Source organism: Sarcophilus harrisii, chromosome 3, assembly GCF_902635505.1.
Source record: "Sarcophilus harrisii chromosome 3, mSarHar1.11, whole genome shotgun sequence".
NCBI lineage: Eukaryota > Metazoa > Chordata > Mammalia > Dasyuromorphia > Dasyuridae > Sarcophilus > Sarcophilus harrisii.
In genome coordinates, this window is record NC_045428.1 from 398,430,767 (window position 1) to 398,457,729 (window position 26,963).

The window sequence follows — 26,963 nt, forward strand, 5'->3', positions numbered from 1 at the left end:
ATTTCCAGGCTTTTAACCCACAAAATAAGGGTTCTATCCCACAGTATTTATGTTAATTATTCCCTTAGTATGCAAGGGTATTCTTTCTGGAGGTTTACCTTCAGAGCCCTGAGTTTAAAGTGTAATGACTCATTTGAAGATACTGAACTTGAAAATGGCCTAAGACTAGCTATTGACAAAAACTATGCCCATATATCCTAGGTCTTGTATTCTATGCTGCACTGATCCCATCTTCCTCTCTTTCTAGGAAAGAATCCCAAGAAATTGATTGTTACTCCCTAGAAATAAACAATGACCAGGTTATTCTGTAAAACACAATCCTGGTAAAGATACAAGGGAAAAATTATTACTGTTTCTTTGCTTTTAGCCTTTCTACCAGTATCTTTTCCTATTGATGCTATTTTTGAAATGAAATCTAAACTTGGCGTATGTTATTATAAGAAGAAATGTCAGGAAGTCTTCATATTCCCAATGTGACCATGGTATTATGGTGGTCATCAACCTGGTGACCACAGGTCTTTTCAAATGCCTCAGTTCTAGGAAAAGTTTGAGTGGTTGTGATAAATTCCTATGAAGATTGATAAAATAGTGAATATGGGAGGAAGGATGGAATGGTGATATTCTAGAGAAATATTGATTGACACACCAGATACTACATGTGTATAGAAGTAAAAATCTGATTAAAATGAAGATCAAAACCAATCTTGAAAGAGAAAAAGAAGGGTAAGAGAGGGAATGAGAGATCATATGGAGCCAGTAAGATATGGAATTGTGGGTAGAAAAGTTAAGATAGATAAAAGGAGGGGTTAAACATTAAGTTTTAATTACTTTAGTTGTAATTCAATTCAACTAATATTAACTAAGAACTGAATTACAAACAGAGCAATGATGGCAGCCCCTGTTCTCAAGAAGCTTATGATCTAAAAAAGATAAAGAAATAATGCATATAAAAATAATTATGATATGAGAGGAAAAAATGGTAGACACAAGAAAAAATCTACACAGAATAACATGAGGAAAAAATACCTTGGTTGTGTGACATTGAGAATAGAAATAGGAGATATTATATCTGTTAATTCCTTCATTCATTTGGCAAACATTTATTGAATTCCTACAATGACAAGTAAAGTATTATAATGAACTAATTCTTTTTGGGATACTCTGTATCTAGGAAACATAGAATCTAATGAGCTGAGAGAAGACTAATCAAATTGATACAGGGGAGAAATTGTAGGTGTAGTAAAGGGTCTGAGCAAAAGTGAGAAAATTGAGACAGGAGAGAGGTCTATGAAGAAGAGAGTTAGGGTTAATAAAGCCTTCATAGATTTCACCAACATCTAAAGGAAGGAAAGAATAATAAGAGATAGGGACTAAGGGAAGGGGAAGAATACATTCAGAGTATGAAGAGTGATCCAAATAAAAGCATGGAGATTCAACAAGGCAGACCATGCATGAAAAGTAATCTGGCTAAAATTTGAAATATGTGAAGGGAAATAACATACGACTACAAGGGAAAGTAGGAACCTTATCATGGAGAGCCTTGAATGCCAGAATCAGGAATGTATCCTTTATTTGATAATGTAATCCATCTTAATTTTTTGTGCAATGTGGTTCCTTTAGAAAGTTACTTAGGTAGTGGGATAAAGGATTGGTTAGGAAAGAACCAGTTGGAAGCAGAAAGACTTGTTAGAAGATTAGACATTTGTCAGTGTGAAAAGAAAAAAAGGAAGGAAGGGAGAAAAGGATGAAGAATACAAGCTTTTCCACCCAAGAAATTGTGTGCATATTAAATATGCACAAAATAAAAAAGTCCAGAGATCAACTTGTTCTCCAATTCTAAACTGCATCAAAAAGGATGAGAACAAGATAGCAGTAATAACTATAATACTAAATATAATAATAGCAATAATAATAATGATAGCCTGACAATATACAAAATACTTCCTTTACACCAGTGTGAGCTTGGTAGTACCCTTATTTTATTAAAAAAAGAAGCTGAGGATTGGAGAAAAGTAATTTTCCCAGTCATACCAGCTAGCTAGCAGCATAACACAGACGCTAGTATTGAGATACTTTACATTAGAAAAACAGAGATGGTTATGATTAAAAATCAAGAAACAAAAGAAAACTTCAAAGACCTTAATTCAACCTTCCCCTTCCCTTTCCCCCTCTCTTGTTTAAGAATCTGCCCTTTCCAATAGCTCTTTTTCAACTTCTCTATTCATGAATCTTTTTGAAATTCTGTTTTCTCCTTATGATGATATGCTTTATAAACTGTGCATATGCTGAGGAACCTTCTAATTGTTTCATAGACTTAGATCTGATCATTGAGAAGATCCTAGGAAAGACTAGTAATAATATCAATCCTCTTCCTTCCCTCCCACCTCCAATTGGGTTATAAATCCCTTGAAATCAGGATCTGTTTTGTCTTTTTTCTTCTTTCTATCCCAGGCATTGAACAGAGTAACACATATTTTTAGGAGATCAAAACTTATATTTTATTGGCATAAGGATTCCTGGTGAGGAATTTCTTCTATCAATGCAGGTTGACACCTACGCTACAATTTAGCTTTAGAGAGTCACCTAGAACACTGGGAGGTTAAGTGATTTGCCCAGGGTTACACGGCTAATATGTGTCAGAGGTAAGATTTGAATCCTCCTAATGATTCCATGACCAGTTTTCTATTTAACATGCATACCATACAGCCTTACACACCTCAAGAATTGAACAAAGACTTATTCAATTGACTTATCAGAAAATTTCAGCTTCTTTGGATCTGAAAGCAGCTCCATTTCATTCTAAAGTTGGTCATGTAGCTCTGGAATTTTTAAAAATTCATCTAAATAGTCTGAAGGAGCAAAGTCAAGCTAGGTGACAGCTATTTCTTCCATCATCGAATTGTCAGCATTGGCTGGGGGGTGAACATAAAGCACCTCCTTCCAGCTTTTAAAGCTAAAAGCTCTGTATTTCTAATCAAATCTATCCCAGAAACCAGAGCGCTTAAGGAAGGAAGTGACTGATAGGAACACCTCCCTATGCTCACACCTGTCATTTCCATTGTGTCCAGGAAAAAGTCATCAGAGAAGGGGTCACCCTGCATGAGAAACCCTCCTTTCTGCCATTTCTCAAATAATTACTGAAATATTAAGCAATTTCAAAATTCCTCCTTCTAGCTATTATTTTGCCTCAGCTCTAAACCGGGCAGTAGTTATCTAGTTGCTAAAGCTGTATAAAACACAGAAAAGAAACCATCAATGGCAGAGCCCAAAAAATCTATACACCCCATCATTTGGCTTTGCTTGTTTGTACATTAGATTATAGACTTTTTCACTGGACCTTAGAGGTCATCTGATTCAATTCTTTCATTTTTATAGATTAGGTAAATGAGACCTTAGAGAAAATGAAATGATTTGTTTATGGTCACAAAGTTAATAAATGGCAGAGCTAGAATTTGGGCCTCTGAGTTACTTGACTACAGTCAGTTCTCACTGCCACTCTTTGCTGAACCGTTGGATTCACTGAGGATTCCAACTTAAGAGTTCACTGTGGCGTTGACAGCTGGATATTAAGCAGATTATGGAGAATAGGAAAGGTAACTTCTGTGGACTCAACAATTTCACCCTCAGAGGCTTTATAAAGTTATTACCACTGCCTCACATATCTCTTTTTCCCAGTTGTCTTATGATTCGTTATTTCTTCTGGCTAAAAAAAAATAACACTGGAAACTTTTAACAGATCATTCTATCCCATATTGCTCAATGTGTTTTTCCAGAGTATCCTGAAAGGAAATTTTGGGTTATATGAACCACAAAAACTGCTGACTAGGGTACCACCTACCAAGATGGTGGGAAGGCTATAGAATTATATTTCTGTTGTTCCTTAATAAATGTTTTTTCTTCCCCTCACCCCCAAAATCCCTTCTAGCTATAAATTTATCATCCTATAAGTCATGTAGCAAAGCCCATATTTCTCTTGACAACTTCAATTTTTATAAATTTCTAGTTATCTAGGCTTGAAAGAATTATTTAATTTATTTGTTCTTGTTCTAACTGGGTGCTGAATAAATGCATTTCCAGAGGAGTATCCTTCCATTTGAAGATATTTAGTCATGGAGAACTCATTACTTTCTAGGATAATCCAGCTGTCTGCAGCTGTTTTAAACTAACAATGTGTCATTGCCCATTTGACTGTCAGTGGCATGAATTTTCATATTGGAGCCTAATTACTCTGGTCCCCCACCTCTCAAAAAAGATGATCAGATTATAAGTTTACTCAAATGATCATGATAAAAAGCAGAGGAAGAGAGCAGTTTTGAGCTATCTTAACCCTATCTTGGTTTGGGAAGGGTTGTTGGGTTTGCTTGAGAACTGTGATTTCATCAGTATAGAGATTCCTCAGAGTGAAAACTCCATCCAGAGATGCAAATCAATAATTCTGCTCTTACATATCTAACCTTAGAAGATTCCTGGGGTACTTAAAGATTAAGTAACTTGCCTCAGGTCACACTGATGATATTCATCAAAGACAGGCTCAAACCCAGTCTACTATCTCCTGTGAAGAGATAATGATTATTGGATGAATTTCCATCCAGGTGGATTGTCAAGTTGAACAATCTGTAGGGCAACTATAGGAACAATTATCAGAGACAATCTATTCTATCTTCTTTGGATTGTAAGATCCTCAAAGACAGGAATGATTTTTGTCTCTTTTTGTATTGCCAGTGCTTAGCACTATTCTTGGCACTTACTAGGTGTTTAATAAATAATTGTTAACTGACCAAGTTAAGAAAAGATTCTTCTATTTGGGAGTGTGCTGATAAATGTTTAACAACCAGCTCTCAGAAAAAAATTGTAATGCCAATACACATAAGCCCTGTATACTTTTAACCTTATTAACATATTCTCCATTACTTTCTCAAGTCTAAAGAAATCACAAAACAACAAATCAAGGCCTGATTTGTAGTATTTGCCAATTTCTTTTTTTAAAAAAATTCAATGTATTTACAAAGATTATATCAGAATATTTCTTATTTGATATTATTTCCAAATTAACTCAATTATGTTAGAACTAGAATATAAAAATATATTATCAAAATCAAAAGTTTCAAATAAACACATGTTAAAGTAATTAAAAACAGAAGATTTTAGTGACACCATATAAATTCACACTGAAAGTGAATTATGACTCCTGGATGCATTAGAAATACTTAGAATAATTAAGGCAAATTTAAAGGAAAAAAATAAACTTGCAAAGCCATTTGAACTCAATTCCAAATTCCCATATTATTGACAAGCATGAAGTCTTTAAAATAACATAACTCATAGTTTTCATATCTAATTATAGAACTACAATATGAAAATTATTATAACTTTCAACAATTTTAAGTCTATCTGGAGTTTGCCAGTTTCTAATGTATAAATGTTCACACTAAAAATTTAAGAGTCTGGTTTGAATTGGTCCAGCATTTCACACTCCTGCTTCTATCCCAGTGGGGGTAGAGAGAGTTTATAGAAATGAATTAATAGGCATATCATAAGATTTTTTTTCCCTCTGAAATTCTACCCTTCTAAAGGTAAAGAAATGTGCTAAGAGTTTATGACTGAAAGAGAAACTAGGCAAAGAATTTTTTCTTTCCTTGGATCCTATAATGTATTTCCTCTTATTGTCTAAAAATCTTCATAACCTAATTTAATGAGATATGTATTTATTAGTTCTAACAGAATTTTATGTACTTTTACATAAAACTTCAAAGGAATGCCAAATGTTTTTCTTTTTAATTATGAACTAAACAAGTAGAATCATTGTCATAAACAAAAAGTACCCCAAAATAGGGTCAGATACAAAACTATAGACAATTAGGTGGCTCAGTGGATAGAACTGGGCCTAGATTCAGGAAAACCTGAGTTCAAATCCAACCTCAGACATTTACTAGCTATATGACACTGTATGAGTCACTTAACCCTATTTGCTTTAATATATTGAAGAAGAAAATGACAAACCACTTCAATATCTTTGCCCAGAAAATCCCATAGACAATATAGTGCATGGGGTTACAAGAGCTAAACATGACTGAACAACTGAACAACAACATCATGAAGCCCTGAGTCTTCATTATATATAGTTAATAGCAAATATTTATAAAACAGAGTTCAGAAATGAAATTTGTCCTATCTTTCCACTTAATTTAGGTATAAATATTCTATAAGTCTTAAAATTGGAATATCACAGGGACAGCAAGCTGGCATAGTGGATAGAACACTGGCCCTGAAGCCAGGAGTTCAAATCCAGGCCTCAGACATTTAACACTAGCTATGTGATCCTAGGCTAGATACTTAACCCCAATTTCTGAGAGAGAGGAGGAAGAGAGGAAGAGAGAGGGAAAGATAGAGACAGAGAGAGACAGAGAGACAGAGAGAGACAGACATACAGAGACACAGAGAGACACAGAGACAGAGACAGAGAAAGAGAGAGAGAGAGGGAGAGAGGGGGAGAGGGAAGGAGAGAGGGGAGGAGGGAGGAAGGAAAAGAAAATGTGAATATCACAATTAGCTATTTTTATTGTAAATTTGCAGTAGTCCATATTTGGAAGAATTACCGATGATATAGAGAAGAATTCTCAATGTGAAGTCAGAGGACCTGGATTTGAATCCTGAACTGCCTTCTACTACTACCTGTGTGACCCTCAGAAAATTCCTTCATTTTTCATGATACCACTTTCTTCATCCATAAAATAAAGAAGTTGGACCAGGTAATTTCTGAGATCTCTTCTACCTATAAAAATCTATAATCCTATAATTTACTTTATTTGTCATAGACTCTGTAGGGAAGAACAAATACATTTCTGGTAGAGCAGAGTCAAGACAAGACTGCCTCTTTTCAATTCTGTTCACTAAGCACAAAATTTTATCATTCACTGGAGACAGCAAGACAATGGCTTGGTAGTCTAGAAAGTAAAGACAGTCTGGCATAGTGAAAATAAAACCAATTATGAATTTCATTCCCTCCTTTGATACTTAATATCTGTGACTTGAGGAATTTGAACTTCCTCAGCCTGTTTCCAATAAGAGGATTGGATTTAATTCCCTCAAAGATCCTTTCCAACTCTAAATCTATGATGCTATGACAGCTTGCCTCAGAGTTAAGAATTAACTCTCTAAATCTCTTCACGTGTAAAAGAGGGATAATAATAACACCTACTTCATATGGTTTTTATAAGACTTCAGTCAGATAGCATTATGTACCTGCTGGCTACTGGTATTATCGTAGAAGCTTATAAAATATATTCTAATACAATCATTAATAGAAGATTTTGATTATGGGATATGACATTCCAGAGGGATCCAGAGTCCTTGCCAAAAAACAAAAGTAAAGTTGTAAAATGCTTATACCATCATTGATGCAGATGATAAACTTCCACCATCACCATCACTACTATCTCATGCCTAAGACAATTTCATGAGTTGCTCTGGTCAAAAAAAATATTACTTGCTTACTAACCTTCTGGAAATGAATCTCTCCAAAGTGAATGAGGCTAGTCCATGCACTCTAGAAAGAGAATCTCTGGATCTGTAAGCTTGTTAGCACTTGTCCAGGTGTGCCCTCCACTTGGATCTCAAGAACCACCTTTCATCTCTCATGAGAGCTTTCAGACTTTGTAGGACTTGTTATATCTTCTTCAAGGACCCAGGGTCATCCCCCTGTGATGAAAAAGCATCAAAGAAAGACTTCAGTGGAGGGAGGTAATATCCTTTAATGTATCTCTATTCATGACTATACTGTAATCATTTTTCCTATAGCTTGCTCTTATCAGCAAATGACTATGGCACAAATTCTCTTAATAATAGCCACTTCCATACATTCCCTTCGTGCTATCAAGAATTAGCCAAAGGGTACTGTGACTCCAGGTTTAATCTCCATTAAAACAAGCTCAGCTACATGTCTCCACAGGGCTATGTAGAAAAAAAAAAAAAATTTTAAACTGTTTTTCTCGTTTGAAGGTTGTTTTCAATGCATCAGCATCCCACTTCCTTCAACTCATTGCTTTAATTTTTTTGTGGAAATAGTAATTCCTGCTGGCTACCAGACTAGCCTAGCCAAGTAATCTGATGATTGAGTGATGACTGAGGAAACCAGCTAGTATATTTTCATGTTTTTGCATGATTTCATGGAATAAATTCTCATTTGCTAGTCTTGGCAGGAAACAAGGGTAAATTGCCCTCTGAATTCTCTCTCTCTCTCTCTCTCTCTCTCTCTCTCTCTCTCTCTCTCTCTCTCTCTCTCTCTCCTCTGTCTCTCTGTCTCTGACTCTCTGTGTCTGTTGTGTGCATGTGTCTTTTTCTCTCCCTTCTCCTCCTTTTTTCACTTCCTCCTCTCTCCCTGTCTCTTTGTCTCTCTGTGTCTCTAACACACGCACATACAACACACACATACACACACACAAACACACACACACATACACACAAACACACACTCCATATTCTAGGCTGATTCATCAATATTCACAATATTCTAGCTTCTGCCTCTAGGCCTACTTACAGATGTCTCCCATGCCTGAAACTTATTCTCTCCATCATAATACCTCTTATAATTTCAATTTCTTTCAAGGTTCAACTCAGTTCAATTTATTTTCATTCAAGAAGTATCATTTAATACCTTCTGTGCACTAGACACTGTGCTAGTTTCTGGGCAACAAAAAAACCAAACAGTACTTTCCCTTAAGGAGCTTATATTCTACTGAGAGGAAATACTGTGTATACAAATAACTATATTCAGAATATACACACACACATACTTATATATATATATATATATATATATATATATAGAGAGAGAGAGAGAGAGAGAGAGAGAGAGAGAGAGAGAGAGAGAATGAGGGAGGTATGGCAAATACAAAATAATTTTGAGAGAATAACTTTGAAAACTGGGAGGTATTTAGGAGGTCAGGAAACTCTTACTATAGGAGTTGATACTTGGATTGTGCTTTGAAGAAAGCTATGTGTTCTATAGGCCGAAATTAAAAGAAGAGCATTCTAGTATAAGGGACTGTTTATACAAAGATTTGGAAGCTGGAAATGGAATATCCAATTTGAGCTTTGGAATAGTGAATAGACTACTTTGATTCATGCACTGTCTCCTACTAGAAGCCTTTTCTGTGTGTCCTAATTGTAACTCAGCAATAAATATTATATATAAATATTCTATATGGCATGACAAATATTGTACCATAGAGTAATACATTTTGAGTTGAAAAGGATCTTAGAGACCCTACCATTTTAAATTTTTTATTTAATTTAATTTTATCCCAATAGTATTTTATTTTTCCAAATACATGTAAAATTAGTTTTCAATATCCATTTTTGTAAAACATGGTACTCTAAATTTTTCTCCCTTTCTTCCCCACTTGCCTCCTCCCCAAGATAGCAAGCAATCTGATATAGGTTAAATATGTACAATCCTTTTTATTTCCTGAGGCAATTGGGGTTAAGTGACTTGCGTAGGGTCACACAGCCAGGAAGATTTGAACTCTGGTCCTCCTGACTTCAGGGCTGGTGCTCTATCCACTGCACTACCTAGCTGCCTTTGTACAATCCTTTTTAACATAGTTCTATAATTGTTTTGTGGTACAAGAAAAATGACCAAAAGGGAGAGAAAAGCCACAAAAAACAAACAAACAAAAAGATGAAAATACTATGCTTCAATCCATAGTCAGTCTCCATAGTTATTTCTCTGGATGAAATTGGCATTTTCCATTCCAAGTCTATTGGAATTGCCTTGTTGAGAAGAGCCAAGTTCATTACAATTGATCATCATATAATCCTGTTATATTCTCCTGTTTCTGCTCACTTCACTCAACCTGTTAATGTAGGTCTTTCCAGGCTTATCTTTAGTCAGAGAGGTCATACCATTTTAAAGGATTTATTTTTCAATTATCTGGTTTTGGCACTGCTTTAAAAAATGTTGATATATTTATAATCTTGGAAGAATCCACAACATTATATTGGACTAAGTATCTCTTTGATCCTGTATTGTTTTTTCACCTTTCTTACATACTTCCATTTCCCCTGCCTCTCATCCAACATTTTTCAGATGATTTCACTAAACAATCCCAAACAAAGCTTTGGAGAAAGTAGCACAGGGGTATACATTTTTATCCTTCATTTCACTATAAGAGATTTGAACATCAAGATGAAAAAGACAGTGATGATAAGAAATTATTAGATAAGAAATTCCAATAGTTGTGAATAGATAGGTATCTAGACAAAAAAAAATAATAATCATGGCTTTTCATTTTATTGCTGAACAATATTGTATATTAAACTGAAGAAGCAGATGAATAGAAAGTTCCTAAAAAAAACACCATTAGAACAATGATATAAACACTGTGTAAGTGTAGTGGCAAATCGTGACTTCAGAAAAGAAATTTTAAAATCATCTACTCCCTTTCCTTAGAGATATGAAAAATTATGGGTACAGAGTGTTGAGTGTGCTATCAGACATGAGAGCACTATTAGTTGATTCTACTTAATTTTTTGTATTACAAAGAGAAAAGACTCCGTGGGCAAAGATTGGGAGTGTATTGTATATTCAGATATGACTTAGATATAAAAGCAAAAACATCAATAAAAATGTTAATTAGAAAAGGTTTCTTAATCAAAGACCTTTGTATTTCAGAAAATAAAATGCCCCTTTGGCACTTCTCATACTGGCTTTCTGAAAAACCTTGGCCAAGAAATGCTTAATACCTAGCATTTTTTCTGAGTGGCTTAAGATGCATCTTGACTCTGGGCACTGAGTTGAGATTTTTTTATGCCTGACTGCCACCATCTTGTAGTGCCAGTATCTAATGTGAGAAGCAGGGCTGTTATTTCACTTTTTCAGAATCATTAGTCTTTGCTCAGGACTGTTTCCTGCCAGCTTAATATACATTAATAAAAGAAACAGCAACAACTTTGTGTCACCTTCAAAAACATTCATTTGAGAGACAGCCAGGGCATAGTGGGACAAGTCTTGGCCTTGGAGACAGAAGCTTGAGGTCCTCCCCAGACATTTACTAGATGTCTGCCTCTAGATAAGGTGCTTCATTCAGATAAGCCCTAATTTTCTCATCTATGATAGAAGGATAATATTAGCTTCTTACCTACAAGAGACATAATTAGCATAATAATCATTTATGTAGAACATTTCATAATTATAAATGTGAGTTATTATTATTCTCCAGTAATTATTAATGCAATGGAGCCATGAAAATAAGTATGAGCTTTGGTGCCTCTGGCATGATTCTAGTGGAAAGAATTTTGGATTTAAAATCAAGACTTAGGTTCAAAACCCAACTCTACTATTTACTTCCCCTTTGACTTTGTGCAAGTGATTTAACTCCTGTCTATCCATCTATAAAATGAAGGAGAAATGGGTCAGGTCTTTTTTATATATCTATAATCAAAGGGCACTGAGGAAAAGATGCACTTTTTTAGGGAAAGTTTTGAACAAATGGCAGTATTCTGTTGCCTGCCCTCAAGGAGATTATTTTTGCTTAGAGTAAACCTAAGTGTGTGGAGCTCAGAGAGGAAACAACTATGGGCGTCTGAAGGCTCGTGGGCAATGACACATGAATTGATCCTTGCAGGATACTAGGTATTCCAAGAAGTTAAGATAATGAATCACTTTGTCTGATGGACTTAGGTTATACATCCTGCAGGCTGATCAAAGGAAAATACTTCAATGATCTTAAAAAAGAGTTAGCATTCTCAGCACAAAATAACATTTAGTAAATATTTGTTGAATTCAATTAAATTTTTGCTCCCTTCTGTCTTTTCTTTCTGTTCAGTTTCTGTGAGAAATTATATTAATGAGGGAAATCTATATAGTTGATGGATATACATGATGCCATTTGATGCCATTCACTGAGCTTAGCAATATTTGGCATTTCAGAAAGGGCTATTATCCTGGGTAAGTATATAGGACATAACTCTGATCAAGACTTTCTGCTTAAGAACTTTGGGCGGCTCCTGTTACCTCTAAGATGAAATACAAACTCTTAAGTCTGGCATTTTATGTCCAATTTTCTGCCTGAATCCCATCACATAAACCCTACACTGTGTTTAGAATATCCTCATTCATTCACTAATTCAATAAACATTTATAAAGCAGCTAATGTGAGCAAGGCACTGTGCCCAATGCTAAGGTTACACAAACAAAACCAAAGCATCTGTTGGCCTCAAGAAGTTTCCATTCTGCAAAGGAAAAGCAACATGTTTGCATAAATAAACCAATACAAACTAAATACAAGGTAAATATAAAATCTTAGCAGGAGAGACACTAACAACTGGAGAGATCATTCAAGGCTTCTTGTGGCTGATGGTACTTGATAGTGCCTAGAAGAGGCTTGAAGAGAGCTAAAGATATTTCAAGAAACATGAATGAGAAAGTAGTGCATTCCAGGTATAGGAAACACCTTCCCATGAAGGTGGGAAAATGGACATTGTCCATGGGACAGGTAGGCCAGTTTGGTTGACTGTAAAATGCATAAGAAAGAAAAATATGAAAACAGCCTGGAAAAACTTGGTTGGAGTCAGTTGTTTGAAGTGTCAGACAGAACAGGTGTTTTATCCTGCCTAGAGGCAGGCAGAAATATGAATTAGAAGACTATTTCAGTTCTCCAGGTGAGAGATGATGAGATATTAAATTAGAGTGGTAGCCACAGAAGGCTAGGGAGCTAGAATCAACAAGACTCATCAGCTAATTGGAAAAGTAGAGAAGAGTGGAGGGGGAAGTGAGGAAGAGGGAAGAATTGAGGATGACTCCATCTAAGTAACTGGGAGGATAGTGGTGCTTTCACTTCCCTTTCAGATTCTTCTAGCTTGGAGCATAGTAAAGTTCAGTACATAATAGGCTCTTAATCAATGCTTATTGGTTAGTTAGTTGAAGCCCTTATTTCACATGCCTTCTATCAATCATCCCCAAACTATCCTGAATGTATCTTTTTGTACATAGTTGTTTGCAAATTGTCTGTCTCATTAGATTGTGAGCTCCTTGAGAGATTGTTGTGGCCCTTTTCTTTGAATCTCCAAGACTTTTCACTGTGCCTGGCACATAGTAGGTGCACAATAAATGTTTGTTGACTCACTTGCAGATTATCCGTTTATTCCTCCATGTCTCAGATTGTCTTCTTTGATCCCTTGTTAGCACTCTCTCCTCACTCAAATCACCTTGTATTGATGTATTTGTGTACGGGTTATATTCCTCCCAATAGAACAGAGATTCCTTAATGGAGTTTTGTTTTTGTTTTTTTATTCTAAGAACCTAGTCCAACATAATAATTACTTAATAAATGCTTGCTGAATTTTAAAAATTGAATTGATGGTACAGTGAATATATTTCTAGACTACCTCATTTCCCACAATCTTAATGGGCTTTGAAAACTATTTATAGAATTAGTATAAAATATCTTTCTAAAACATGTATCCACTTTTTCACATCTTTATATTATGGATTAAAAGAATCGAATCAGGCTTTAGGTTTAGGTGGTCCCATGATGTGGTCATATCTAAAGAAAAGAAGATTAATTAAATAAATTTCTCTAGGTCCCTTCCGGCCTCTGACTTGATGTAAGCCAAAGCCGGTTGACCCACTTGCTGCTTGAAGAGGCTAATTCTACCTCTGGGCTGGGAAGAAGTTATGCTGTGTTTGAAAGCATATAATAGTGTGTGTGTGTGTGTGTGTGTGTGTGTGTGTGTGTGTTCAAATGAACATGTCTTCTAGGCTAGAAACCAATTTCTTTGCTCTGTAGGTACTTTGCACAGACTCAGAACTCCTTTTTGAGTCTGAGGGAGCTATGCATGCAAAAAAACCCAAAAAACAAAACAAAACAAAACAAAACAAAAAAACCAAAGGCAACATTTAGTCCAGCCAGGAAAGTAAGAAAACAGAGTGATTAGAGACTAGCAATTTCTCAATGAAGTGCCATGTTACTATTAGCCTATTACTATACTACTAGTTCTGTCTCCCATTAGATAGGCAGATGTGGGGGATAGGGCTGTAGAGGATACATCTATTAACAGGGTTCTAACTTTCTCAGTGTCTTGGTTGAAACCAAACTGATTTGAAAAGAGTGACCCTCCTTTGCAGCTTCATCTGCAACTCCAAAGACCTGACCACTGAGCTCTGCTGCTGATTGATAGAGAAAACAGGCCGCCTGAAAAACAAAGTTTTTCCTCTCATCCCTTCCAATTTGTCTGTACTAGGATAGTCTAACAGCCCAAAGGAAATATTGTGGGATATGCTCCCATTTGGAATGTATTGAGGTAGAAATTCCTTCACCTATAAATGGGAAATAAAGATCCAGGCAGTGGGAATATGGCATCCAGTACTCATCTAAAGAAGGCACTTTGTGCTCATGAGAACCATATTTCTTTGTCTACCTATATTGTTACTGGCTGCCTCTTCTTCCCAGTAGTTAAGTGACTCATTCTGCAGCTCTATGGAATTAATTTAAAGCATTTGCAAATTTTCTATCAGTCTCATTAAGGTAACAAGGAGAAGTGGGTAGTCTGTTTAAGGAAATTCCATGACTTCCCTTAAACAGTGACAAGAATGAGAAAAACAAGCCAAAAAGGCTCCAGGGATTCGAAACATGTGGTTTGTGTGTTGCAGTAAGGCCACACAAGAAAGTAAATAGTCTATATTTGAAAAATTACTCCATGGCCCATTTTGCCTCCCATCTCCCCTCTGAATCCCATCCCCCCACCTTCAAGATGTTAGCTTTCTTTAAAACTTGATGTTGCTCTTTACCCTTTGTGAGATAAATAAGGAACTACAGTTAAGGGTAGTAATTTGTTATCATAACCTCCTTCCAGGTCAACTACTTCCTGTGGTGTAATCACCACAGCCCTTCCTTCTCTCTCAACTACTTCTGCTCCTATGCTTCCCTTCTTCTACCTTAACCCCTTTCCCTCCGTAGTTCTTTAAGGTTTGCAAAGCTTGTTACATATGCTATATAATTTCATCCCTAAACAACTTGTATAAGGCAAGTGCTCTTATTATCCCCATTTTACAGATGAAAAAATTGAGGCTAGAAGAGGTGAAATGGCTTGCTCAAGATCACATGGCTGTAAGTATCTGAGCTAGATTCAAACTCAGGTCTCCAAGTCTAGAATTCTATGTACTATATCCCCTAGCTGCCCTAATCACCATTTAAAATGTAAGATTGCAAGCTATCTTAGGTCCAGCAATAAGCTTTTTCTAACATTTGGTGTTACCTTATAAATAAATACCTGAGGCAGAATTTAGGCTCTCTTCTTTTAGACTATAAATCCAGAACTTTAGGCACTATACTGCCTTGCTAGCAACAAAGAGAAACCTACGTATTTTCATGCTTGTAAGGGGCTGCATTAAATGACCTCATATGATGACTTCTCATATTTCTTCTCCAGGGCAAAGCTTGCTCATGTTTTGCCACATTTATTTTCAATTATTTTTTATTTTCAATTGATTTTTGATGATTTTTTTATATTGTGGTAATCATGATGTATATTGTTTACTTGGCTTTATTTATTCTCTTTGTATCAATACTCATTCTATTATTTCCTAAATATTGGAAATTTTTCTAGCTTGGCTCTCAGAGTTATTGTAACACAACTGAGAACTTTTTATCTAAAACATGTTCTTTAAAACTGAAGAGGTATGAAACAAACCTTAGAGATCATTATATTATTTCCAGGTTTAAAATAAACTACATATTATAACAAGGTATTATACTACATGTTATAACAAGGTATATTTGTTTAAAGATTTCAAAGAGGTTGTCTGATACAAACCCTTAGAAATAAGAAAACATATAGGTTTCCATTTATTCTATCCTAGGCAGCATAGAGTCTAAAGTACTGGACCAGGAGTCTGAAAGAACCAAGTTTGAATTCTGACCAATACACTACTTAAAAGGTGAGAACAATGTTTAGATAAGACTCATTGCCTGCTCCCAAGTTGCTTAGTGTCTAGTAATGTAGAGGTGGTGGTAAGTTTCCCAGGTTAGTCTACCAAAATCTGTTTATTCATAACAAAATAGTTCTGCTAAGAGTAATTGACTGCAGAGTGCTTGGGCCCTGTGATAAAGAAAAGTCTTCCTTCCCCATATATACTATTCCAGACAAAATTTTAAAATGAGTTCAGTTTGTTTTGTGTATTAGCCTATGTAGCTAATATGGCTGGAAGTCAAAAGATATGGATTTCTCTTTTTGTAATTACTCTATCAGCTGTGTAATCTTGGACCTGTTTTTTTCCCTCTGGACCTCATTTTCCACAATTGTAAAAATGAAGGAACTGGATCAGATTGCTTCTCAAGGTCATTTCTCACTCTAAGATAATATATTTCTGTTTCTTTTCCTGTCTTCCTTTCAGAGATTTAGGACCTACACATTGCCTCTAAGCCTTCCCTTGTGGTATTCCAGCCAAGCCAGTCACACCTACAAAGTTCTCCAAAATCATACTCCTCCCCATAAGTATCCAACTTCAAAAGCCTTCTGTGCAGATGTTCTCAGTTAGGTGTTAAAAGGAAAGTAAACTGAATTTAATGACTAATGATTCTTTAACCCTCCTAGAGGTGTTTTCAATTTAAAAAAAAAAAAGTGGCTTGTTAATATCAAAATAATAATAATAATTCTAATTGTTGGGACTTCAGGCTTTGTGGTAAATAAAAATGAAATAAAAATATGAGTTTGGGGATAAAGTTTTTTAGGGGACAATAACCATGTGTACTGCAGTGGCATTCCCCTAGAATTAACTTCCCCAAAACTGCTCCTGTTTCCCACAATTTCTTCCCTTCTTTTTCACAACTTTCTCTTTCTCAATTTCTTATCCTCAAGTTCCTTTACAAGACCAGCTAAAGTTCCAACAATGGACATTGGGCCAACCCTTCTTATTGAAGTTGTTTGTACAAGGATGAAAGCAGGAGTGCATATACTCCCAATGGTCTGCATACTTCCATGGAATTCTCTTACCCTCCAACTCAGGCAGATGTGAGCTGCTGTGGCCTGTGGGGATCATTGGTGATTCTTGTGACTCTCCACATCCGGCAACTGTTCCAGCCGGTATAGGGAGGGGAGACTTTTCTGGGCACAACTTACTTCCACAAAGGCCACATGTTGGAATGAAGGACTGGCCTTCAAGTTAACTTTATTAGCAGACTTATTTTTGCAAACCTATAAATCTACATGGATTTTTTTAAAAAATCAAAGAAATCTACATTTAAACCTCTTGTCTCAAAATCAAAAGATGTGGCTGAGGATCTCATAGGATTTGAAGATAAAAAAGGATCCTGTAGGATTCTTCTCACCAGAAAGATGTTCCCCCATAGTAAGATGTAAGCCAAGTTGGCCAAACTTCCTTCTACATTCATGGTTGCTACTATCTACATGCTAATAATCAGTGTGATTAAAATCTAAAAGCAACATTAAAAAAAAGTTTTTCTTTATTTGTCAGATAGTTATGATGAAAAGTATGTAATAAAAGTCCTTTCCTGAGCATAGGTCACCTGAAACACTTATAACAAGCTACTTAATAATTAACCAGAAGTGGCAGGTTAAATTAGTATCCTCTTATTCTTTCCTCCTGAGTTAAATAGCAAACAGTGTGGCAAAATGGACAGAAACAGAAGTGGAGTTAAGAGACTTGGGGTCAAATTATATGTTGGCCACTGATTCTTTGAGTCACCATGGGGAAATTATTTAACTCTTTTGGCCCTAGTTTCCTTATATGTAAAATGAGTAAAGCTAAACAGATGACCTCTAACATCATAAAATGCAAAGTTAGAGGAGACCTTAAAGACCAGGTAAATACTCTTCTAAGAACTCCCTTTATCATGTGCCCAATGAGTTGGTTTTAGGTGTGACTGAAGACTTCCAGAATTTCCAAGGAATGCATAAACTAGCTAGATAGTCCTATCAACATTTTGGACAAACTTAATTGTTAGGGAATTTTTTCTGATGTCCAGCCTAAATCTGCATCTCTGCATTTTCCATTTATTGTTCTTTATTCTGCTCTTGATAGACAGGAAAAACAAGAATTACTCTTCCACATAACAGTCTTTCAAAAACTTGAAGATTACTTTCATGTCCCTTTCTTGATTGAAGACATGGACTCTCATGAAGTTTCCTGAACTGTTCTCTAATATGCATATGTTTGATTTAGAAACCATCAGTCTTTCTAGTTGGACATCCTGGTCTTTATCAGTGAAATGGATTGGACTTTTTCTTAATCATTTGAATAGGAAAAAAATGTGGGGGATGGGGGAGAAGAGAACAACAAGGAGAGCAAAAAGAAGGAGGATGAATAATCCAAAAAAAAACCCAAAGGGAAGTATCATAATTTTTTGTCTCCTAGCACCTGGGTAGAGGGAAAGAATGGCTCTCCTCCCAACCAAAAGACAAGCAATGAAACCAACAAGTAATAAGGATGAACTGCTTAAAGAATTGTCTTTTCCTTCTGTGAAAAGCTGACTTTGAGAGAGATAAGAAGGGGGCTTTCCCATTATCTTGGACAACTTAATTTGCTAGAAATCTCTTAGGAAATCCCCTCTGTTCCCAGGAAAAATTGGGGTGTGTGTATATGTGTGTATGTGTGTGTGTGTGTGTGTGTGTGTGTGTGTATGTGATGTTTTTTCATAGGACACAAGATCATAGATATTTGGGGGATCTCAGAGTTCATCTACTCTCACCCCCTCATTTTATAGATGAGAGAGCTAAACCCCAATATGTTCCATGACTTGCACAGTCATATAACTATTATTATATATTATTACTATATAGAGTCAGGATTCTGTGGTTGGTCTTCTTACTCCAGATGCCTTATTCTTTCCATTTATCCATCATACTCTATGAAGCATCTGTTGTGATATATGACAATGCAAGAAAATTTTGTTTAAGCAGCATGGACAAAAGCAGTACGTTTTAAAAGTTTTAAATACTGTTAGATGACTTTCTGCACCCTGCTCCCCCAGGAAATAAGGCTAATGGGTGGGCAAACTTCAAAGGCCCCTTTGGTTTCAATAAACTTGCAAAATTTTGCATTTTAATCTTACTTGGAAACCTCAAGGGCACATTTCTTTCCCAAACTGGACTATTTCTCCCCCTATCTCTTTTCTTGGTTAATAATTCTATTATTCACCATGATCTTTAAGATTTCTTCCATATCTCTTTTCAATGATGAGGTGATTCAGGCCATTTCCAATTGACTTGCAATGGAGAGAGCCATATGCATCAAGAAAGAAGAATATGGGGGCTGAATGTGGATTTTCATCTTTTTTGTTGTTGTTTGCTTGCTTGCTTTTTTCTTTCTCTTTTTTTCCCTTTGGATCTGATTTTTCTTTTTTTTTTTTTTCCTTTCCCTCTTTCCCTCCTCTCCAGTGTTTTGTTTCTGGTCACAATCTCCCTCAATCAGCCCTCCCCTTTTATAGCCCCTCCCCCTTTCTTATCCCTTTCTCCTTCCGCTTCTGTTCTCCCTTCTATTAGCCCTCTCCTTTCCTTTTTCCCTTTCCCCCTCCTACTTCCCTATAGGATGAGATGTTTTCTATCAAGTTAAATAGGTCTGATATTCTCTTTGATCCAAATGTAACAAGATTAAGGTTCACAAAATGCTCATTCCTCTCCCTTCTTTCCCTCAATTGTAATAGGTCTTTTTTGCTTCTTCATGTAATTTACCCTGTTTTATTTTCCCTTTCCTCTTCTTCCAGTATAATTCCTTTTCCACCCCTACTTTAATTTTTTACATCACAATAAGCCAAATTATATCTACACTCTCTAAGTATATCCCTAACAAAGATACAGTTCTCAAGAGTTAAACATATTTTGATCTGATTTTTCTTGTGCAGCATGATAAATGTGGAAATATGTTCAGAAGAACTGCACATGTTTAACCTATATTGAATTGCTTGCTGTCTAGGGGAGGGGAGTAGGGGAGAAAGGAGAGAGAAAATTTTGGAACACAAGATTTTTACAAGAGTGAGGGTTGAAAACTATCTTTGGGTATATTTTGAAAATAAATAAATATTAACTATCCTATTCAAAAAATAAAAAGAATTTCTACCATATTCCCAAGATTTCCAAATGGCCTTATTTGGAAAAGAGACTATATTTTAAGTGAGTATTAAGTATGCTTCTATATTGTCTTTTTTTCAAGGCCTCCTAATTCAGTGTATGTCAGAAGGAATAAGATCACTTCTGATTCTGTATGGAACAAACCTAGTGGTTTGCTGTTTTTCCTCAGAGTGTGGATTCTAGAGCCAAGGCCATACCAAGCAAGTGTGTAGCAATGTGGCCACAACCCTGGGATAAATGAAGGCCAGATTGGAACTTGGAGCTAAAAATTTATAAAAACATGTCCATATGCTCTCAATTGCTTAGTTGAATGTCATTCAAAATGCACTTCAGTGGAGGATAAAATACTCAGGAAAAAGGGACCTTGAAAAGGAGGTGGATTTTGTATAAGGTATTTGTTTCTGTAATTCAGTCACTCCAACTTTTCATGACCCCATTTGGGATTTTCTTGGCAAAGATAATGGAATAGTTTGCCATTCCTTCTCCTGCTCCTTGTACAGATGAGAAAACTGAGGTAAAGTTAAGTGATTTGCCCAGGGTCACACAGCTACTAAGTGTATGAGGCTGGATTTGAACTCAGTTATTTCTAATTCCAGGCCTAGCACTCTATCTATGATATGCTACCATACAAGATATTAGTTTGGAAAAACAGCCCTCCCTAAGGCTCAAGAATACTTTCGTATAGCTCTCCTAGAGAGATATCTATAGACATATAGGGACTGTCAATCTCCTGAGACTACTACAAAATACAAAATACAAAGGAAACCAATTATATTGAAATAAAATTATAAAAAACATACCCACACACACATCTAGGTATGTGGGTGTGCATATAAATATACACACACATGTATGTGTGTGTGATGACCACGTTAACACTCTAGATACCTTAGAATCAGCCAGAGTCAGGATAAGCAAAAGTCCTTGATCTTTATTCTTTGTCTTTAGAGGTAGGATTGAATTGGATGGAAGCAGAATCTCCGCAACCCTTCTTCGTCTCCCACCCAGAAATGACCCTGGCTAGTTTTACTCTACCCCCTAGTCCAGGGTCCTCAAACTACGGCCCACAGGCCAGATGCAGCAGCTGAGGACAATTATCTTCCTCACCTAGGGCTATGAAGTTTCTTTATTTAAAGGCCCACAAAACAAAGTTTTTGTTTTTACTATAGTCTGGCTCTCCAACAGTCTGAGGGACAGTGAACTGACCCTCTATTTAAAAAGTTGAGGACCCCTGCCCTAGTCCCTCCTACAATTTATACACCAATTATTGAGCCAGCACAGGATACTGGGAAGGGCCATTTTCCAAGCATATGCTTATAGAGTATTGTCCAATTGGTAGTTAGCCTTGCTTGGTTATCCGACCTCAGTGCATTGACTCAAGAGTTTCAGCCCTTTACATCTCCCGCTTTCTTTTGTTTTAGAACACAGGTGCTCACGCCATCCCTGACTTCTCAGGGAGGTGAGAGCCCCTAAAAAGGAGGTGATCACGCCCTCCCTCACATCTCAGGAAGGGAGATAAAAAGCACCAAAGGGAAGTGAGGATTGCTAGCAGTTTCTGGGCTGAAGAGACTTATTAGAGACAAGTATGCACAAACCCACCAGTATGGGAGGTATTACACAAACACATAGCAATAACACACAGGTTATTAGTGATGACTCTCCCCACAGCCAGCACAGGCTCAATGTGGTACAATAAACATGAATTGTACATGCAAGTAGTGATATAACAAACAATATAAATCAACATGGTTTTATAAAAGATTTCCAGAAGTCCTAGAAGGAGGGTATGTAAACAACAGTCACATATACGCCTTCTTCAGCAGTCAAGAGATAGTCCAAAACCAATCTATTGTCCATTGCTTCACGTGTCAGGGAATCCAATGATCTCTACAAGTTTTTGAAGACATGCAACAATCTTTTTATGTGTTAGGGAATCCAATGATTCCAGCAGATTTTGAAGTCCTGCAACAGTCTTATCATTTCTTAGAAAATCCAATGATTCCTGAGGGTTTTGAAATCCTACAATAGTCTTATCATGTCTCAAAGAATCCAATGATTTCTGAGGGTTTTGAAGTCCTACAACAATCTTATGTCTCAGAGAATCCAATGATTCCTGAGGGTTTTCAAGTCCTACAACTATCTTTTTATGTCTCAGGGATTCTAATGATTCCTGAGGGTTTTGAAGTCCAACAATTTTTGATGTCCATGAGTCAGTCGCCATAACTACCATGGTCTTTCAGTGGTGGGCACAATCAGTAACAAAACCACCCAATGTTTCTTGGGTCTTCTCTTTTGTTTCAAGGGTCTGCTCCATCTCTCTCCAATGGACAAAGCAAATATGGTTTATTGGCACCCATCTGATTCCTTCTCCAGCTGTGGAAATACAAGCAAACCCTCTCCCCTAAGCAGTTAACCTATCTGGTCTCTTCCATTCACGGCTTTCTGGGTCTCTCCACAACACCTGGCAATTATCTAAAGATAGTGGAGCTGCTCGCACTGGACACCCTTCCGGTGGGTTATAAAACCTGTCTGCTGGAGCCAGTGCATCTTTGTCAAAAATCAAGAAGTTAATAGTATAAAGGGTTAGATTTAGAAGTTCTCTAGGGTTACCTGTGACTCCCCCCTTTTTTTGTTTTTGGAGGAGTGTCTTAATGTCTCTGTTTCTCCTCTCTACTATTGCCTGTCCTTGAGGATTAAAGGGTATGCCAGTAGTGTGTAAAATCTTATACTGTGCACAAAACTGTGCAAAATGTTTAGAAGTATATGCACATCCATTGTCTGTTTTTATTGCTTGTGGCACACCCATAATTGCAAATGCTTGGATAAGGAACCCACTGACTACTCAGGCTGTCTCTTTTGCTGCTGATATTGCAAAAGTGAATCCTGAAAAAGTGTCTACCACAACATGGATAAAAGACAGATGACCAAAAGATTTATAATGGGTCACATCCATTTGCCAAATTTCATAGGGTCTCAAACCATGAAGGTTCTTCCCTAGAGGCAATGTAGGAGTGTAAAAAGGAATGCAAGCTGCACAGGCTTTTATTATGCTCCTAGCTTCCACTCTTGTTATTCCAAATTGTAAACATAAAGCTCAAGCAGCCTGATGATATTTAAAATGAGATTCTTGGTCTTCCTGAAATAAAGGAGTATTGGCCAACATGGTTAGAAGGCTATCTGCCTTTTAATTACCATAAAAAATACCACCTGGAAGTCCACTATGAGAGTGGACATGCAAGATATAAATCTTACCTGGATGCTTTCTCACTTGCTCTTGAAGTACCTTAAAGAGCTGATATATATTAGAGGCTTTGCAGAATGGCTAGAACACTTTATAACTCTACCAACATTAGTGTACTTGTTTTCCCTTTGTCATTTTCCCTTTTTGTTTACTTTGTTGATCCAACAAGTATAAAGTACCTAAGAGTTGTTCCAGTTCCAGTTCTCTAACTACTAGTGCTTTGAGAATTTTTTTTTAACATAGCTATTGAAGTTCAGGTTTCTTCTTCTTAAAAAATGTCCATCAGCATCCTTTGACCATTTATCAGTTGAAGAATGACTTACAAATTTTATGCCATTTTATATATATATATATATATATATATATATATATATATATATATATATAAATGTGACTTTTGTAAGATAAACTTATGGCAAATATTTTTTCTTCTAATTTTAGTTGATTTATTCAAAAATATATTATCTTATATAAATAAAATTTCCATTTTACTTTCTATCAACTTTTCTGTCTTTTGTTTGTTCACGAACTCTTCCCCTAACTATAGATCTGATAAGTAATTTCTTCAGTGCTTCTTTAATTTCCTTATAAGCTATGCTTAACTTGGTATACTGTGTGAGATGTTGATCTACATCTAGCTTTTGCCAGACTGTTTTCCACTTTCCCCAGAAGTTTTTGTCAAATACTGAATTCTTGCATTTATCAAACACTATTTTACTGTTATGGTTTGCTTCTGTGTATTATATGCTTAATTTATTCCACTGATAAACTTTTATATTTCTTCTCCAATGCAAAATTATTTTGACAACTACAGCTTTATAGTATTGTTTGAGATCAAACCCTATAATCCCCTCTTATACATCTGGTTTTTTTTCACTTATTCTTTTGATATTTTTTTACCTTTTGTTCCTCCACTTAAATTTTGCTTTTATTTTTATAGCTCTATAAAGTAGTCCTTTGGTAATTGGTGTGGCACTAAGTAAATTAATTTGAGCAGTGTTGTCATTTTTATTATAATGGTTCAGCCCATCCATAAGCAATTACTATTTTTCCAATCACATATGCCTTTACTTGGGTAAGGAATATTTTATAATTATGTTCATAAAGTTTTTGTGTAAGTGAGATGAGTCATGCTAGTTCCAATGGTCTTTTGATGAAGAAAGCTATCTGCATCCAGAGAGAGCATAGGAGTTGGACTGTGTATTACAACATAGTATTTTCACTTTTTTGTTGTCGTTGTTTGCTTCATTTTGTTTTCTTTCTCATTTTTTTTCTTTTTGATTTTACTTTTCTTGTGTAGTATGATAATTGTGGAAATATGTATAGAAAAATTGCACATGTTTAACATATATTAGATTATTTGCCATCTAGGAGAGGTGGTGGGAGAAAGAGAGGGAGAAAAAAATTTTGGAACACAAAGTTTTGCAAGGGTGAATGTTGAAAACTATCTATACATGTTTTGAAAATAAAAAGCTTTATAAAAATAAAATTAAAAAAAATTCTTGTGTATGACTTGGCAGGTATGACTTCAAAAGATTTTATATTGATTGTATTTGTTTTAAGTGGAATTTCTCTACCTCTTTCCTCTGGATTTTGTGGGATAATTAACAGAAATACAGGTGATTTGTTTGTGTTTATTTTGTATATTTCAACTTTGCTGACGTAAATTGTTTAAATTCATTTTTAGTTGACTTGCTTAAAATTCACTAAGTAAACTATCATATTATTTACAAAAAGTGATAGTTTTGTTTCTTTGTTGACTGTGTTAATTCCTTACATTTCCCCCCTCGTCTTTTTTTTAAAATAGCTAGCATTTCTAGTACAGTATTGAATAATAATGGTAATAATTGATATCTTCACTTCACTCCTGAAAGATTTCTGTCTTTCTCCTCATTATAGATTGTTAGATTCTTGTTTCTAGTGTACTCTTTCGTTCTCTCCATTTTATGGCTGCATTATTCTTACATTTTCAATTATGATTTCTACCTGTGTAGTTACTTCCATTCCATTCCCTTATATGTTTACTTCTCTTTTTTTCTCCTGTCACCTCTTCAATATTTTGTTTTACATTTGACCACTTCTTCCTTTATCTTCCCATTATCTACTCTTCTCCTCCCTTAACTTCTTTTCTTCCTACTTCACTGTTGGATATGACTATCTGTACTCAACTATATATATATATATATAGGTATATTCTCCCTTCCTTGAACTAGTTCAAATGAGAGTGATGATCAAGTGTTGTTGGCTGTCCTATCCCTTCCAAACTCTTTTTTGTGCACCTTATTCACATGTATTAAAATCTTTCCCATTCTTTCAATTCTCCTCTTTTCTAGTGCATTCTTCTTCCTTATATTTCCATTCCTCTTTTGAGATTATCTAAACATAAATCCAGGTCCTCTCTCTCATTAAATTCCTTCTAAAATAGTGTATGTATTATTTCCCCATGTAAGAATGCAGTGTTTAAACTTATTTAATTTCATATGATTTCTCATTCACATTTATCTTTATGCTCCTTTTGAATCTTATGTTTGAATGTCAAATTTTCTATTCAACTCTGGTCCGTACATCAAGAGCACTTGAAAGTTGAAAATCCTCTATTTCTTTAAAAATTCATTTTTCCCCTGGTAGAATTATACTCAATTTTTCTGCATAGGTTATTCTTGGTTGTGAGCCTAGATCCTTTGTCTTCTGGTATATCACATTTTTTTATGGCCGTGGTTGCTAAAGCTTGTGTGATCATGACTGTGGCTTGGGATTTCAATCTTTTTTTTCTGGTCCTTTCCTTGTATTCTTTCTTTGACCTAGGAGCTCTGAATTTTGGGTATAACATTATTCAGAGTTTTCATTTTGTGATCACTTTCTGGAAGTGGTTGATAGATTCTCCTTACTTTCTGGTTCAGAGGTCTGGGCAGTTTTCTTGAAATATGATTTTCTTTGTTCTTTTTTCTTGTTTAAGGCTTTCAGGTCATAGAATGGTTTTTTAAATTATCTGTCTATGATCTTTTTTCCAGGTCAATTATTCTTCCTATGAGATTTTTTCATATATCCTCTGCTGTTGTTTTTTTTTCCCCTGTCTTTTGACTTTGTTTCATTTTGTCTTAATGTCTCATGGAGTCACCAATTTCCATTTGGCCAGTTCTAATTTTCAAGGAGCTACTTCCTTCAGTAAAGTTTTACATCTTTTTACCAAACTCTTCATTCTTTTTTCAAACTTTTCCTCCATATTTCTTATGGGTTTTGGGAGGGAGTGGTTTATAATAATAGTTTTTTTTTTCCAAAATAAATGCAGAGTTTTCAACATTCACTCTTACAAAACCTTGTGTTCCAAATTTTTCTCCCATAAATCCTTCTCACCTCCCTTCTCCCTAGACAGCAAGTAATCCAATATAAGATAAATATGTGCAATTCTTCTAAACATATTTTCACATTTATCATGCTACACAAGAAAAATCAGATCAAAAAGGGAAAAAATGAGAAAGAAAAAAAAAAAAAACAAGCAAGAAAACAACAACAAAAAGGTGAAAATACTATATTATGATCCACATCTAGTCCCCATAATCTGGATTAGATGGTTCTCTCTATCACAAATCTATTAGAACTGATGCTGTTAAAAAGAGCCAAGTCCAAAAAGAAAATT

The 26,963-nt window shown here is 35.6% G+C and overlaps 1 protein-coding gene across 5 annotated transcripts in view; it reads left to right on the plus strand.

Annotated features, from left to right (window-relative positions):
* The window catches only part of WIPF1 (WAS/WASL interacting protein family member 1), a 164,133-nt gene that overhangs the window by 86,124 nt on the left and 51,046 nt on the right, over positions 1–26,963 (plus strand). For 3 of the 5 annotated variants that reach the window (XM_031960431.1, XM_012544844.3, XM_031960433.1), the window contains 2 exons: positions 6,574–6,749; positions 15,860–15,937. The exons of the other annotated variants lie outside the window; for them this stretch is intronic. The gene's annotated coding sequence lies outside the window, so the exon portion shown is untranslated. The remainder of the gene's footprint in view (positions 1–6,573; positions 6,750–15,859; positions 15,938–26,963) is intronic. 5 annotated transcript variants of the gene reach the window in all.